Source organism: Pinus tabuliformis, chromosome 6 (genome assembly GCF_031772625.1).
Source record: "Pinus tabuliformis cultivar Carrire ecotype Pingquan chromosome 6, CPIR1, whole genome shotgun sequence".
Classification (NCBI taxonomy): Eukaryota; Viridiplantae; Streptophyta; class Pinopsida; order Pinales; family Pinaceae; genus Pinus; species Pinus tabuliformis.
In genome coordinates, this window is record NC_142292.1 from 1151136695 (window position 1) to 1151149551 (window position 12857).

Genomic DNA, 12857 nt, shown 5'->3' on the forward strand with positions numbered 1-12857 from the left:
GGAGGAATTGGACAAGTTTGTAAGGAAGAATGGATAGGGGATATCTAACAACCAGTTGTTGGAATAATTAGATGGGTGAGTTAGTGACATGGTCTACTCTCAAACTCATGATACCAAATACTTTATATTACTGGAAACTCATTGAGTCTTCAAGCCATTGATGTCCAAAGCACTTGAACCAAAAAGACTAGAGCTACAATACCTCTTCCATTCAATTCATCTCTTTAAGGGCAATTTTGAATCCTTTTGCAAGGGCATGTTTGGGGTGGAGATTTTGTTGCCCCGACTAATGGAGAGGATACGAAAAGTGGGAAGGTAGAATATCCCATGGTTTAGGGGGATTCATGATGATCTTATTGTGACCACAAAGGATAATTATACAACAAAATAGCATCAAACTATGGAGAAGGGTCAAGGCAATTGTGGAGATAATAGTGGAGGAAAGTCCTTCCCCTACTATTTAACTATAATTACTTCAATTTCATTAATTTTTATGAATATATATATGCTAATAACTATAAGACATTTTGCATTATAAAATTTTAACTAACTCATATGATATGATCAATGACAAACAATAGTTGACTGTGATAGTGAAAGACCCGATTTCATAAGTTTCAAACCTCCATTAAAACTAATACCTATATGTAAAATAAAATAAAATAAAACTTCGTTTTAGAAATAAAAAAAAAATATTTTACATACCAACAAATAAAAACTTAAATAACATAAAATACATATACATATCATCTCTTTACTATTTATTTAACAACTATTTCAAAGTTAATAAACCATCACCTACTTTAAGCCCGAGTAAATAATGCAACATGCTCTTACCAAGAGCATGTAAATTATGAAAAGTCTTATAATTTAATCGAAGGTCATTTAACCCTTTATAATAATGGCTTTTTGGGGTACATAAACATAGTATTTAGGGGCCTTTCCATCTAGGAAATTAAGCTTTTTTGAATGTTAAAAAAAACTTGTCATTGGTTTTGTTTGGTATATAAAAATAATATTGAGGGGCCTTTCTATCTAGGAAATTGAGATTTTTTTATGTTCAAAAAACTTGTCATAATGGGAAAACAAGTTTTAAATTTCAATGTTCAAGCAAAAAAAGTTTTAAGAAGGTTCATAAAAAAATACTACAATTAAATGATAGATAAAAATAAACTATAAGTCTACGCTTTATATCTACTACTTTGTAAAGGAGACTCAATAGACAAGATAGTTGAATTAAACAACAATAATGAAGACATTATTCAAAGACACTAGAGGATTAACAACACTCCAGGGAAGGCGTTGGAGTAACCTCCTCTTACACTATACTTGGAAGTCTCAAGCCAAGAGTGTTGACATAACTAGTATAAGGCTATATAGGGTCCTCAGTGACTAGGATAGGATTGTCTTAGGAACCTTTTGAACCCCATGAACCATCTCTATCATCCCCTGACTCCCTATCACCTATTTGACCCTAAACTTTGATGGTGAGTCTGGAGAAACCTTTGATAATGGCTTCATATTTTCCTTCAAAGAGAGATAACTACTTCTTTAGCTCATAAATTTATAATATTTCTAGAAATATGGCTTGGGCCAACATGGCCTTTGTATGCAAATACATTTCATCCAATGAAAAAATATGGTATCCCTAGTTTGCATATTTCCTGGGTTGTAAACCCAACCCTAGGTCTTGGAAAACAACCATTCATTCGTTAGTTCCTAGAGTTGATGCATTGGTTCCTCAATCTCCTCCATGGCCTCTTTGCCTTATGTTAGACACCCAAATAAGAACTAACTACAAGCTTGAATCATGTCTTGTTCATCCTGGTAAATTAGCCTTGGCCCCATCTCTCAATTATGCACCAAGCTTCTAGAGGCCACCATTGGCTTCTTCCCATTAACATTTCATCTCTTGGTAGGAGCCATAAATTGATACACTTTCCGTGGACAAAAACATTGACCCAATTTGATATACTATTTAAGTTGTTTTTGCAAGTGTTGCAACTATTTTGGAAGCTTCATCATCGAAATCGTTAGAGGAAATGAGATTTAGGGAGTGACAAAATAATAAAAACAAAAATTCCTAGAAAGTCACCCATCCCAATACCACTATGGCCCAAGTACACTTAACTGGAAAATTCTCATGAAATATGATGCATTAATGTTGGTGTGATCCAAGTTACAACTTCATGAGTGACAAAGGTATATGTCATAATGTGTGAGAGAAATATTTCAGCCAAAACATTATAAAAATAATGGAGAATAGGGCACAGTGAGTAAGATAAATATTGCAGAAAAACATTATAAAGATAACTCATAATAAGGCGACATGCACAAGAGAGATATTGCAAAAAAAAAAAAAAACGAACCAATTATTTATTGAATTAATAATATCCCATGAAACTACATTGTGAGAAAAAGATGATTTACTCCATGGTGAAGTTCTGTATTTATACTTTTTACAAATATCTTTCACCAAGAGTCATGCCTCCTGTGACATTTCAAATACGATGGGTAAATACAACGGTTTACAAAATCCATGGGTGAATAACATGGGTGAGTATCATAATTACGATGGTAAAATTGAAATCATCGTGGCATTAGATTCTCACTTTAATATTATGATTTATTTTGTTTATTATGATGCATTATCCATGGTTTTAACAACCATAAATAAAAAAATAATTATTAATTGCGGTAATTATTTTCCAATTGGATCAATCCTGCCCCCTAAGAAGCAATGGTTCCCATTATGTAAAGTTCCCTTCGAGGAACCCTTTGTTGAATAGGAGCATAACTGTGGGTTTGTGGATGACCCAAAACCAAGTGTTGTTGAAGACAAGGGTTTTGCATGGTTGACCCATAACCATGGGTTTGTAGATTACCCTGAGCCATGAAGAACGAATATCCGAGGGTAGAGATATCCTGTAATGCAAGTGGTCCAACTGTGACGCTGATAGTGTGCGGCCTAGGAAATGGACTTTAGAGGCAGGGGTTTTGTGTGGTTGACCCATAATCATGATGAACAAAGACTGGGGGATAGAGATACTTGCAATGCTTGTCGTTCAAGTGCTTGTGGTTTTGTGTGGTTGACCCATAAATATGCTCAAATATTTGGCTTGTCGATTTTCCTGGTAGAGATTTGATGAATTATCTTCGTAAATTATCACCATGTAATGAGATGTTGTAAAAGCTTCCATCATATAACTCCTCTATCGTGTAAGTGCTTCGTTGAGCAACAGTTTGACATGATCTCCTGCTCTGTCATTTTTCTTTCCGTCCGCCACGTGAAGTTGTTAGGTCTATGAGGATGAAGTGCTTCCTCGAGCAATAGTTTGACATGATCTCCTGCTCTGTCATTTTTCTTTCCGTCCACCACGTGAAGTTGTTAGGTCTATGAGGATGGTCCTAGATCTCCTGCTCTATCATTTTTCTTTCTGTCCACCACGTGAAGTTGTTAGGTCTGTGAGGATGGTCCTACAAAGGTTGCAATAGTTTGAGTCTGAGCTCCTTTTACCCTGACCTCGTTGGGGACATGTGCAAAGAAATAGACAAGAGCAACCCCACTCTGATACCACTCCAGATCATTGGAGGAATGAGATTTAGAGAGTGAAAAAAGAGTAAAAAAGAAAATTCCTAGCAAGTCACCCATCCCAGTACTACTCTAGCCCAAGCACACTTAACTACAAATTTCTCATGAAATCTGATGCATTAATGTTGGTGTGATCCAAGTTGCAACTTCATGAGTGACAAAGGTATATGTCATAATGCGTGAGAGAAATATTTCAGCCAAAACATTATAAAAGGAATTGAGAATAGGGCAAAATGCGTAAGAGAAATATTGCAGAAAAACATTATAAAAATAACTCATAATATGGAACCATATTGTAGAAAAACAATAAGGATGAACCAAATATTTATTGAATTGATAATATCCTATGAGACTACGTTGTGAGAAAAATATGATTTACTCTACGGTGAAGTTATGTATTTATACTTTTTACATAGTCATGCCTTCTGTTACATTTCAAATACCATGGTTTACAAAATCCATGGGTGAATACCATGAGAAAATATAATAAATTATGAAACCCTCAAATATAATAAATTATGAGACCATGGGTAAACACCATGGTTTACAAAATCCATGGGTGAATACTATGGATGAGTATCATAATTACGATGGTATACAAAATCCATGGGTGAATACCATGGGAAAATATAATAAATTATGAAACTCTCAAATATAATAAATTATGATACCAGGGGTAAATACCATGGTTTACAAAATCCATGAGTGAATACCATAAATGAGTATCATAATTATGATGGTAAAATTAAAATCATCGTGCAATTCGATTTTCACTTTAGTATTGTGATTTATTTTGTTTATTATTATGCATTATCTATGATTTTAACATCTATGGTTAAGAGATTTATTTTGTTTATTATTATGCATTATCTATGATTTTAACCTCTGACCTCTATGGTTAAGAAAACAATTATTAACTGTGATAATTATTTTCCAATTAATCACTTTATTGAATGAATATGAAGCAAACACATTGCAATCCTCGTTAATTTAAGTACCACCCATCACCCTCCATCAAGACCTACTCATCATTCGAGGAATCGGTTGGAGTACCTGAAATTAACATGCGGCTCCATTGAGTAGAATCCCACATCATGGTAGTTGTATCAAACATACTTTGATCCAAACATGTATTCCATGTGATGTCCCATCATCCATCACCTGCGCAAAGTACCCAACGGTTGAACCACCCCTATTATTTATGTTGTTAACGGAAAGCAACATGCCATTCATGTCCGAAGGTGGTATTATGAAACAAGGTAACATACAATTGAGTGAGCTTGTATAGGACGTGGTCACTAGAGTTATAACCTACCTCCATCTCCTCTGTTGTTAATGGAAAGCGACATGCCATTCATGTCCGAAGGTGGAATTGCGCAACGAGGTGAAATACAATTAAGTAAGCTTGTATAGGACGTAGTCACTAGAGTTATAACCTACATCCATCTCCACATGTGTCTACCTTGATTTGACACCCAATCTAGGGCCACAATAATGGTATTGTTACGAAATGCTATCCAAATTATGTATATCTTCTAAATAAAACAAAATAAATTATATACATTGGTAAAATAATATATATCATGTCAATTTAGTTTATTTTGAATAATTGGTAGAAATGATGGTTATTTTCTTTATCTTGATTCAATTCGTAGAAATGACCAGATGAACATTGTTGTAATAACTTTGAGTCTTATTGTTGAATTTAGAAGGTCCCTCAAAAATCAAAACACATATATTCTTCATATTGAATAGAAAATATTTCTTATTGTGTGGAGAGGCATTCTCTAGTTCAATATGGAAGAGATATTGTAATTTGGTCAATATGGAAGAGATATTGTAATGTTTCGTATTGTCTTGTCATTTACACATTTTGACTTGGTCAAATTAATTAAAAATAAAAATAAAATTAATAATTAAAAAATAAAATTAAGGTAAAATAATTTATTTACCAGTGGCGGATTTTAGGCTCCAAGTTTTAACAACCCATAGTTTTTCCAATGGTATATATATATATATATAATATTATATGTAATTTTATGTAATTTTAGTCAAAATGTTTTAATTAATAATTAATTTTTGTTTTTACGCCGTAAGGCATTCCCTTTGAGAAGAACTTCCCTCTTACCCTCCTGTCATCACTTTGCATCCTTGTATTATATTTTAGACGAGTGGAGGATGTTCAACCATTGGATCATCACAGTAGAAGGTAGTTAAAAGGCGGAGAAGGTTGGAGGTGGTTGGAATGTATTTCATTAGAGGTAACATCACCAAGGCAATTATAAAGATGCCCTTGGGAACTGGTTATTCCTACCTTTTTTTGGGGCAGAAAACAAAGGTTGTGCTTTGATCACTCAATGTTTGTCTGCCATGGTCGACACTTCTTTTTCTTCTACAATTATTCCTCCTCCTACTTCACCTTCCAAAACCTCCCAAGTAGTGGATTCTAACTCATCTCATTTCCAACTTCGCGACTTGATATATTCTATGGGTAAGCCCATGCACTTGAAAATTGTCGTTCTCGTCAACATTCCAAACATTATCTCCACCCACAGTGGAGGTTGCGCTCTTTCTGTAGAGGAGATCACTTGCTATATTGCAGATTCCAACAAGAATCCCCCTCACTCAGAATACTTGTTTCACCTTCTCAGGTGTCTTTCCTCATACCATGTCTTCACCGAGAGTAGGGACACTAGTGAGGACTTAAAGCAATACAAATATGGTCTCACCAGCTTGTCCAAATTGCTGGTGCAGAAAGAAAATGATGAATATTACGCACCTCTATTACTTGTAATCGACATAAATGACATGTTTATTTATGGGAGCATCATCAAAAATCTGTGAATGAAGGTTACAATGCCTTCCAAAAATATTTTAGCTTAGGAACTTGGGAACATATGAAGAGTGACCCCAAAAGAAGCGTAATATTTAACAAGGATATGGAAACTGAAACTCACTTGGTCATGGCTTCTTTTGTCAAGATTTGTAATGATGGGTTTAAGAATATAAATACTTTGGTGGATGTGGGAGGAGGAACAAGGGATGCCTTATCCATGATTGTCAAATAACACATTCACATTCATGCCATAAATCTTGATCTCCCACATGTAATTCCAATGCCCCTACTCTACCAAGTAACCTATACATATCTCGTCTATTAAATTATTTTGTCATAAGCATGGTAACTATTTAGAGGATCACTTGAAGTTGGTGGAATGATCAATATTGGGTGTTTGAATTGCAAGAGTGGAGCACGTGGTGGTAATATGTTCGACCATATACCTCCGACAAATGATGCGTTTATGAAGGTACTCCCTCTCCATTTCCTTCACTTCATTTGAGAAATGAGTAAATTATATATATGTAAACTCACTGATTTAGTAAATTTTGTTGTTTCTAAAATTTATTTGTTGATATTTTGTTTTAATTAATTGTTATGAATGAAATGACAGTGGGTTTTGCATGATTAGAATGATGAGGATTTCATAAAAATATTGAAGAAATGCTATGAGGCTACTCCAGTAAAGGTGATAGTTTTGGATGTAACTATCGAAGAAGAAGATGTTGCTGAAGAAGGATGTTTGAGGCACATGGGATTACTATTTGACATAGGAATGATGGTTTATATTGATGATGGGAAAGAAAGAACATATAAATACCCTCATCACAAAATCTATTGAAAAGAAAATGGGAAATGACAAAATAGTTTTATGTAGTTAACAAGCACAGAAAGAGCAACAATAGCAGTTGTGTGCTAGACACACCTTTCTTTCACCCTATCAATACTCTGCTCCCGCATTCGAGTTCCTATTTGGTCATCTTGCACTTCCATTTTAGTAACCATGTCGATTGACAAATGACGGTTCTTCTAATATTTATGGAGGAAGCTTTCATAGATAGTTTGTGTAGAGCATTATCTGGTAAACAAAACCATACTGCCATCTCTACTAATTCTTGCCTAAAAATCTGAGTGCAATACCCTACACTGACTTTTTTGGGAAGAATGTCTTTCACAAGTTGATAGAGACATATGAATGGCAATGATCATCCTGTTAAGTGTTCTTTTATGGAAAGTTCGTTAATTTTTCTTTTATTTATGTAATTTTTATCTTCAATGTAAAATATAACATCAATTAACATAATATTTTCCATATTTTATCAGATGATGGTATCTAGAGTGAATTTTTATGATTCCATGAAAACGATGGTATCTAGGGTGATTTTTTCTGATTTAGGCTTTTGATTCATCTAGCACTTTTTACTTGCAATTATGGGCTTCACTTCCCGGAAAACACCCATTCCCACAAAGTCTTGGGTTTTCTTCCTTCTCTTAAGCAAGTGGAAAACATTTAATCCTAAGGGACACAGGTAACATGTATCCCCAAATGGTAGGAAATGTTAGAACACTGCTTGAATTTCAATTTCTATTGGGAAGCATATTTTTTATATTGAAATCCAATCTTGAAATTGCTACATACTTTTGCATAGTATATTATCTAAGTATGATTCTTTTTGTTTCTATCATTTTGAGGATACAGATAAAGATTACTTTTGTTTGTGTCCTTCTGAAGATATAAATAAAGATCATTGTCCTCTAAATGCTTTTTCAAGTTACCAATGTTTGTTGTGTCAATGCATGGTTGTACAAACATCAATTTTATGTTAGTAATCATATGCACTTTGCTGTGAGAGAAAAGCGATGCTTTCTCATAGAAAAATGACACCCATAAATTTGGCTGAAAGGTTTCACTAAAAAATGATTGCATTGATACAAATGAATAGAATATTTGAATGAAATTTCTCAGCACTTGCTTTTCAATAGGAACCTAAATTTCCATAGATATCAATTTTGATGAATGTACCATTATGACCATTTTTACCACTTACCGATGCCAAAAAATAACAATAAGGAAACCAGAATGAAAGGCTCATGTAATGCTAAGCCTTTGTTGTATCAATGTGTATTGGGAAAAAATGCAGGCAAAATTACTGGTTAGTTCACCCTTTCCCTCAAGCCACTCATTTACAATGTGAGATAAAATAATAGATTAGAAACTACTAAATGTGAAAACTAGGGCTCCAAAATATGATTATTTTTAATAAACTCATTGGAGTAATTTACATATTTTGTCTAGAAATGTCTTAGCTTGAGGAAGGCAATATCTAGCCATGGCTTTACCTGGTCATTATAGTGGATACCAACAACTTTTTCAAACATTATTGAGATTTGTTTCAGGATGGTATCCCAATCCCAACATATGCCAAGAAGGATCAATAGGATGAACACGACCATTAAATGCAATCAATGCTAGTGGTAGAGTCCCTAAACACCAGAGAGCCAAATTCTCCAAAAATACCATGTGCATGCTTAACAAACTATTAACTTGTAGATCTAGGTATAAAATACCAATGGTAAACCAAAATTTATAAGCTGGGCTTGATCAAAGATTTGAATAAACAAGGATATTGTTTGACTTACTTCTTTAAGCCAATAATGATAAGTTTCCCAGATGTTTGTCTTTATCTAGGCTTGAAAATCAAGAAAGTTCATTCCATATGCCCATGCACATTTCTCTCGATCAAAATTCTTTGATATAAGGGGACGAGAGAAATTCAATAAGTTCTAAATTGCTTGGAAATAACCTAGTGACCCTCACCTCTACATGTTTCAACTGCTCCATTGAACTTTCCATGAAGGTCAATATCCTAGAGGGGAGATAAATCATGCTGAAAAACTATGTCATCATCTAGAAAAATCACCTTATGGAGGTTTGGGAAGAGTTGTTCACAAAGATGAGTTAAACTTCAGTAAACTTTAAAACATATACATAGACACCCACATCATTCTCTAAAGGAAATGCATGAAACTGGAAATCTACCAATTAGATAATTCTCTAATTCTATTTTCATAATGCTTCTAATCAAAAGAAGTCTAAACTTAAGTAATTTCTCTAATAGGAAAAAAATAAAAGTTAAAATATTGCTATCAGGCTTTTAGATTTTCTAAATTTTAATTACCTCTGGAAGATAGATGCGTAAGTGATTCATTATTGATATGTACTTTGGGCTTCGAGCTTGCAGTTTGGAAGCTACAATCCTTGGAGAGTCATTTAAATTTGTACCAACAACATGGTCTCCATGGTAGTACCTTTGGATTTCAATATGAGTCTCCATTGCTTCCAAGACAGGCACATTATCTTTTGTTAACCAGTCAAATTGATGTACTCCTTTTACCTCTATAATAGAAGGTGGAAGATGATTCAAAGCAAACCATGAATGCATTGCTGCATGTATTTTTATATATCATGACATGAAAGGCTATATTTTCTTGCTTGGAGGAAGCTCTTACAACTGATGCAACTACCACTGATGCTGGAAGTACATTGTTAGTTGCTAGAACAAAGTGATGGTATGAATTCCTTGTGAGGTGAGGAACCAATTCAGGCACTGGTAATTGTCTCTGGCTTGAGCATTGGAGGAGTACTCATCTGCTAACCGAAGAGTGAGACAATGCATGCCTTTTGGAATGCCACTGGATGCAAAATGTCTATACAAATATTCTTGTAGCTTTGATGACCAGGTTTGTTGCTCCAATTGCTCTACCTGGAAAGTACAAACTACGTCAGCAACATGGTCAACCTTAAACATAGACTTATTGAGGAATATAATACAGTGGAATATAGCTCAAGTGCCTTTGTGAATTAAAAAAAATAACAACATAAATGCTAATTTATACTAATTTTTTGTTTGTGTAATAACCTTCCCGCCATGGATGCATGTAAGACTTTCAAAGAACAATATGAATGCAAAATAACTACAATTTTTTTGGAATTCCTCAAATAAATAGAGATGGATTGCTTTCTTTCCAAAGTGTAACCTTAAAAATGTTGATAATCTTATACAAGGATATCTAGATTCTATACTAAAAGTTCTACTTTGTTTAAAGCTTTCATCAAATTTCAAAAATGGAAATCCAACCAATAAGACAAAGTAAATAGGTGGAAGTTATTTAATGTCCAATGGTGTTGAGTAATAATTGCAAGTAAGATTAGGATTAAATTATTGATAAATGTACCAAATAAAATTTAACCTTTGAGCATAACACTAAGGTTTAACTTTACAGTCATGGATATAGACTTTGAAGCAGTTGGGTTCACTAGGTGTGGATGCAACACTATTGTTCAGTAATAATTGCAAGTAAGATGAGGATTAAATTACTAATAAATGGACCATCTCAAGCTTAACTTCAGGGCATATAATTATGATTTAAAATCGTGGATATAACATTGTGAGAAGTCGGGTTCACTAGTTATGGTTGAAGCATTATAGTTGTTATGTTGAAAAAAGAAAGAAAAAAGTTACTAAGATTTAGATCCAGAACCAGATGCAGATACACTAGATTTTTGAAATGCTGAGATATAAATACAGTGGAGCAAGTGCAAATAATGTAAATATATTTTTATTATTTTAAAAATTGATGCAGGAGCATTCAGCTCAACATCATTATTGTATTCTAGTAGACATAGGGGGTCGTGTGTTTCAAGGAAGTTGGTTTCCTGAGCATTGAGTTAATGTAATTATTTAATGTCTTAAGTGATTTTAATTGTAAATGTTCTCGAATGTAGGAGAACATGAGAGATTTAGGATAGTTGAGTGATGAGAGGATTGAGAATTGATTGTAAATCTTAAATTAGGAGTCAGTTCATGATTTTGTGGATTGAGAGAATCTTTAGGGATGAGAAAGAGATTTTAGGATTTCGTTGAGAAATATATGGATCTAAACTAGGAATTAGTTTTAGAATCCTTTTGTATAAATGAAAGCCTAAAAGGCATAGACAGAGGTTAGAAATAGAGAGGTTGGAGAGGTTGGATAGGATAGACAGATAGTAGATTGGAGTGTTTGTAAGCCTATGGGTAGATAATGAACAAAAGCCATTAATTAGAAGATCAGGCCGAGGAGAGATAGAGTCTCAATATGTAATAATTTTCTTTATGTATTTATACAACAATGTAAAATTTGAAATGAGAACTGATACTGTTACCCGTTTCGTAGAGATAGCAAAAAATTGACCCGATTTTGAAAAGGGGCGATGCAGAACACACATATTTTTTTAGAGCATAGTTTTTGACACTTTAAATAACCGATACAATTACCCGTTTCGTAGGGGTAGTAAAAACATGACCTGATTTTCAAAAGTGGTTAAACAAAATACACTTCTTTTTGTTGGGGGCATATTTTTGACATTTTAAATTTTCTTATGTATTAAATATAAATATTTGTTTTTAAATATTAGTGATTTTCATGCTGATTTTGAAATTTGTGGATGCAACTTGTTGATGCAACATACCTTTTTTTTAGAGGACTTATTTTTCAAACTTTAAAATTTATTATCTCCAATTTTTTTTAAATTATGATTACTTAACGAATTTTCAAGTTGTTTTATTTTTCTTTTTTTAAAAGTTGATTACTTAAAAAAAGCATATATATATATATATATATATATATATATATATATATATATAGTTAAGTGACTAAAAATAGAAAAAATAAAAAAAACATTAAAAAAACTAGGAAAAAAAAAAAAATTAAAAACAAACTAGATTAAACAAAAATAAAGAATTAACCATTTTTTTTTTTAAAACTAGTAAAATTAATATTAAAAACATTTAAAAAAACTAAAAAAACAAAAATAAACTGAAATTACTAGATAAAAAAACTAAAAAAACTATGAAAATTTTAATAATATATGTATTTTTACATTAAAAACAAAAAAAACAATTAAAAAACATTTTAACGTATAAAAAACTGTATTTTTGATTAAAAAATTTGGTTTTTTATAAATTTTTCATTGTTAATTTAAAAACAATTAAATAAAAACATTAAAAATTAAAAAAAAAATTTCCTAAACAAATTTTTGTGTCTTTTATTTAAAAAAAAAACAAAATATTAAAAATTTTTCAAAGTTTTTTTTAAATTTTCTTTTTGTTTTTAAAAGATTTTGTTTTATATTAAAAAAAAGAAAATAACCCACCCCTTCGCCCACGGCCGCGCGCCCACCGAGCGGCGGGCGGGCGGGCGGCTGTCCGATTCCGGGAATCGGACAACTGCCCACCCGTTGCCCAGTGGGGGCGTGGCCGTGGGTGGAGGGCTGCACACAGCCCCTCCGCCCACGGCCGCGCCCCCACCGGGGTACGGGCGGGCGGCTGGCCGTGGGCAGAGGGGTGCATTAATTTTATTTTTTTTAATATAAAAACAAAAATTAAA

The 12857-nt window shown here is 33.2% G+C and overlaps 2 pseudogenes; one reads left to right on the top strand and one right to left on the bottom strand.

Moving 5' to 3' along the window:
* The first annotated feature begins 5962 nt into the window (after nucleotides 1-5962).
* On the top strand, nucleotides 5963-7272 carry LOC149262907 (caffeic acid 3-O-methyltransferase-like; annotated as a pseudogene).
* A 1391-nt stretch (nucleotides 7273-8663) lies between these two features.
* Nucleotides 8664-12857, bottom strand: part of LOC149262908 (putative galacturonosyltransferase 13) — a 52407-nt pseudogene continuing 48213 nt past the window's right edge.